The sequence below is a fragment of the Micropterus salmoides genome, unplaced genomic scaffold (assembly GCF_014851395.1).
Source record: "Micropterus salmoides isolate LMB-PRFRI ecotype aquatic unplaced genomic scaffold, ASM1485139v1 Ms_hic_scaffold_4010, whole genome shotgun sequence".
NCBI lineage: Eukaryota > Metazoa > Chordata > Actinopteri > Centrarchiformes > Centrarchidae > Micropterus > Micropterus salmoides.
Genome location: NW_024043386.1, coordinates 1 through 5,043, shown reverse-complemented (window position 1 = coordinate 5,043; position 5,043 = coordinate 1). Strand labels below are relative to the sequence as shown.

The 5,043-nt window shown below is 47.2% G+C and overlaps 1 long non-coding RNA gene and 1 pseudogene across 1 annotated transcript; both read left to right on the top strand.

Moving 5' to 3' along the window:
- The first annotated feature begins 679 nt into the window (after positions 1–679).
- Positions 680–3,050, top strand: LOC119887114 (annotated as a pseudogene).
- Positions 3,051–3,873: 823 nt separating this feature from the next.
- On the top strand, positions 3,874–5,029 carry LOC119887115. The gene is made up of 2 exons (XR_005441622.1): positions 3,874–4,549; positions 4,767–5,029. It is a non-coding gene; the product is annotated as an uncharacterized LOC119887115 (long non-coding RNA).
- Positions 5,030–5,043: the final 14 nt, after the last annotated feature.

Here is a 5,043-nt window from a genome sequence, read left to right as displayed (position 1 = left end):
TGGGGTGAGGGGGAATGAACGGGTGGATAATATTGCAAAAGAGAGCTTAGGAAGAGAAGTAGATGTCCATGTATTATTAGGGAGAGTGGAATTGACAGAAAAAATTAAAGAGGGCTTAATAAAAAACTGGCAGAGAGGCAGACACTACTTTTCTATACAACCCAAAGTTAGGAAGAGATGTTTATGTAACATTTTGTCCCGCATGGTTAAAATGTGCAGGTTGAGGTTGGGGCACTGTGGATTAAATTATTCTTTGTGCATTGTGGGGAAGCATGTTTCTGGCTTGTGTGAATGTGGGAGTCTTGAGACAATAGGGCATGTTTTCCTGGAATGCAGAAAGTATAGGGCAGAAAGAAATGTACTCTTTAATAAACTGTCAGGACTTGGAGTTAAGGCTTTTTCTGTTTTCTCTTTGTTTGGGCACAGTGACAAGCATAAACTGATCTCAAGGCAGTCCTTCAATTCTTGCATGACACAGGATTGTATGTAAGAATTTAGTTCAAACTTTGACCTGTGGAGGGCAGTAATACGCTCATAAGCGTCTACACTGCCGGAATCTTACAAAAAGAAGAAGAAGAAGCCGCGCTGTGCGCACAGACGCTCAGTTGAAGATGGCGGACACAGAAGGAGGTGAGTCCACGTTTCTCTGCAAACATCTGAAATCTTTACCTGGTTCTAGAGTGGACCTTGTTTTAGTGCATCTGGTTCCGGCTTTAGTGCACCGCGTCTCGTACTACTGGTTTTTAGTTTCCGTCGCGCGCAGTTCTTGATGTAATATCCGGTTTAAAGTTACCGAACTTTGTCCGGATCCGTGTTACCCAAGTTCTTAATCTGAACCCTGTGTGCGTTAGTTCGTCTCGGTTCGTGCACCTCCCCCGCTCTCTCAGGAGGTCCAAGTGTCACGAGTCTGTTAATGTGGGACCGCGTGCTTCCTGGCGGCCTCACTGTTAAAGTACACTGAAAGTAAAAGTACTGCATGTTAAAGTACTTGTAGAAGTATAAATGCATCATGAGGTGAAGCAGGATTTTCATTAAATGGTGAGAAATGTAGTCATGGTTACCCAGAGCTGCTTGTTCTGTGGGGGGGGTCTGGACCTGACGCAGGTTTGATGACCGAATGTGTTTGCTCGTGTGTTTGCAGCATCAGTGAAGGAGACGAAGGCGGTCAGCGAGGAGGAAGTGGGGGTGAGTCGGAGTTCACCTGGCTGAGCTTCAGGTGCATTTGTTCAGACAGGTGACGCCGTGTGTTTGTGCAACACGAGATCCAGCAGAGCGGAGACTTCTTCATCAAACCAGAGGCCAGAGCCGCCTCGCTGGACACGTCGCAATGAACTACTACTACTTACTGAAGGTGAGACTACGGCTCCCTGAAGGGGACAAACATCAAAACCTGAAGTTTAGTCTTTAGCGTGTGAAGTGATGAACCAGTTTATTCATTCTCTGAGCGGCCATCTTGTCGCGGTCTCCGCCTCTGCCCCCGTTCTGGGGGCCTCTCCACCGCGGTGCCGACGTCGTCTCGGCGTTCTGCCTGGCGATGACCGAAACTGCACAGAGAGCATGACTCGACGCGAGTGCCACCAAGACGACTTCCTGTACTGATCACATGGTGCTGAGACTTATAGCAGATTAGTTTAAAATACGAAAAATTATCACTTTGGAACAACAAGCAGATAAAATATCAAACACGGGACGCATCAGTTTCAGAGCACGAAACTGACGGCGCTACCAAAATAAGAGCCTGGCTATGTGTTTTCCTGTCTTCATACAGAAAGTGAAATCTGATAACTTTCATTTTGTTTCCTGCAGAATTTTGATAAACTGAACATCCGGACAGCTCATTACACACCTCTGCCGCTTGGTAGCAACCCTCTGAAGAGGAACATCCATGACTATGTCAGGTAACCGAGTGATGCTAAGCTAACATGCAAACAGCACTGTCTGGTAACCTTCAGCTAATGCTAAGCTAATAATGCTTGAATAGATGTTTATTCTGCTTCCTGTCAGGACGGGGTTCATCAACCTGGACAAACCGGCGAACCTGTCGTCTCACGAGGTTGTGGCGTGGATCAGGAGGATCCTATGGGTACTGGGACGCTCGACCCGAAGGTCACCGGGTTTCTGATCGTCTGCTTGGATCGAGCCACGCGATTGGTCAAGTCCCAGCAAAGTGCCGGTACAGTGACCACTTCCTGTTTCTGTAGACTAAGAAACGTCTCCATGTGGTATGTGAGCACACTGAAGCCCAGCAGCCCCCTCACTACTCTGTGTTTGTTGCAGGTAAAGAGTATGTGGGAATCGTTCGGCTGCACAATGCGATACAGAGCGAACACGCACTGGCTCGGGTAAGTCTGACCACTTCCTGATTGGATATTTTCTTGATTGTTCTGCTCTGATTGGCTGGCTGTCATGTAACCCTCTAAGCTCTGCAGGCCCTGCAGACACTGACGCTCTGTTCCAGCGACTGCTGCTTATCGCCGCCGTGAAACGTCAGCTGAGAGTCCGAACGATCTACGAGAGCAAACTGATCGAATACGACCCCGAGAGGAGGCTGGGTAAGATCACTGATCGGCAGTCACGTATCTAACGACTATTGATTAGGTTCATCAGTGACGTCACGGTGATGTCAGAGGTCACGTGATTCTGTGTTGCAGGCATCTTCTGGGTGAGCTGTGAGGTGGGAACTTTGCATCCGGACTCTGTGTGTTCACCTGGGTCTGGTCCTGGGGTCGGAGGTCAGATGCAGGAACTGAGGCGAGTCCGGTCTGGAGTCATGGGAGAGAAGGTCGGCATCACTTCCTGTTGACCTCAGATCCAGAGCGGAACAAACTCCGCCCGCTACACTGGTGTTAAACTAGGATGCTGGATCAGATGTTGGTTAGCTGACTTAGTCTTAACCTAATTGGAGGCGCGTTGGCATAAAAGTGATGTGTTCGGCCGCGCAGGCGTTTTTTCACAAAGGTCCTCAGTAACGCTGAGTACAGATGGCGTGTATTAATACTTGTCCTTAGTAACGCCGAGTAAAGATTGCGTGTATTAATACTTGTCGTCAGTAACGCGATGCTGATGGTGTACTAATACATTTTTCTTAATAACGCTGAGTACAGATGGTGCGTAGTAATATTTGTCCTCAGTAATGCCGAGTGCTGATGGTGCGTATTAATACTTGTCCTCAGTAACGCGAGTGCTGATGGTGCGTACTAATACATGTAACGACTGACTTTCACCTCCTTTTGGACCTCCTTTTATAGCTCTGTTTCTTGGATTCACATCATCTCTTGGCTCTTTCCTACTGCACCTGAGTCTTGGAAAGTCCCTGACTGCCTGCTCCTCCTCTCTGTGTCCTCTGCATGCACTCTGCTTGATCATGCCATTTCTTCCATAACCTGACTTTTGTGGAATAAACTGGTGTTTTTTGTGCTCTGTGCTAGAAACAGGACATTCTTACTGTGATGGACTATATTGATGTATGTTTTGTAATACAAAATCTGCTTCTATATTTTCCTTTGCAAGGTATTTTTGATGCTCCCTCCCTTTTCTCCCAAAGCACACGAACTTGCTCACACACACACGTGCCTGGGCAGTTAGATACAGAAAGGAGCGCATACACTCAGAGCTGTAGAGTTTTAACACTGTGATCCTAACTTTACACTATAAAATAATGATATAAACGCCGACTGCAGATGGTGCGTATTAATACTTGTCCTCAGTAACGCAGAGTACTGATGGTGTGTACGAATACATTTTTCTTAATAACGCTGAGTACAGATGCTTTGTATTAATACTTGTCCTCAGTAACGCAGAGTACTGATGGTGTGTACTAATACATTTTTCTTAATAACGCTGAGTACAGATGCTTTGTATTAATATTGTCCTCAGTAACGCAGAGTGCTGATGGTGCGTATTAATACTTGTCCTCAGTAACGCCGAGTATTAATACTTGTCCTCAGTAACGCCGAGTGCTGATGGTGTGTACCAATTTAAAATCTTGTTTCTTTTCATTGAAAGGGTCTCCAAGGTGACGGAGGAGTCATGTGAGTGATTGCTTCAGCAAAGGTAAACTCACCTGGTCAGACGACCAATCAGAAGCGTTTCTTCCCCAGGAGCTTCAGACGGGCTCGATGTGAAAATAAAGCTGACATAAATATCCACAGAGGCTCCTGATTGGCTGAATCTGTGAACCTTCAGGGCTGCTGACTGTTTAATTTACACCTAATGTTTAAATTGGTGCTCTAGTCAGAGGTGGGCCCTCCCACACCTGAGGGGGCTCACCTTCATGAGGGGCGGGCAGAACGCCGCTGTGAGAGCACTTTGTCACAGCGACCACCTTTTCTGATGGCGTTTTTTTCTGACTTTGTGTTGGCTGACGAGTATTTGACCTTTGTGCTCTGCAGAGAAGCGGGAGGCGGCAGAGAGCGACGGCGAAGCTGTGACGCCCGGCACGCCGTCTGCAGAGGACGTGAAGAAAGAGAAGAGGGCAAAACTGGAGGAGGCGGGGCCTGGCGGTGCAGCCACGGAGCCTGAAGAGGAGGGGACGGAGCCTACGACAGAGGTGAGTTAACTTTGAGTTCAGCGTTCCCTCGTCATGCAGCGACCAACACGCCGGTCTCTGAGCACCCCGGTACACGATCCTATGAACCGGGTTGTCAGCCAATCACAGCTGACCTTTAAGTATCGATGTCGTTGTTGTTGGCAGATTAAATGAACGATAAGAAACTTTATCGATCGTCAGAGTTGTACAATGAGTAACGAGCTGTCATGTCCTGCAGGTCGAAAGTGCGAAGAAGAAGAAACAGAAGGACAGCGACGTGTCAGTAAGGATGCCATATCAGCAGGTGAACAGGAAATGGACTCTACCCACGTGACACCTGTCTGAACGCAAAGCATTCTGGGAGTCTAATAACAATGGACTGCACGGACGCAGAAAAAAGAGGACTGTTTGTTGTTTTTTATAAAGATGTTATGTTTTGCAGCTGTAAATACCTGAACAGGAAGCCTGTTTGTAATTTCAAATTAAAAGTTGTTTTCTGTATTTGAGTCTTGATG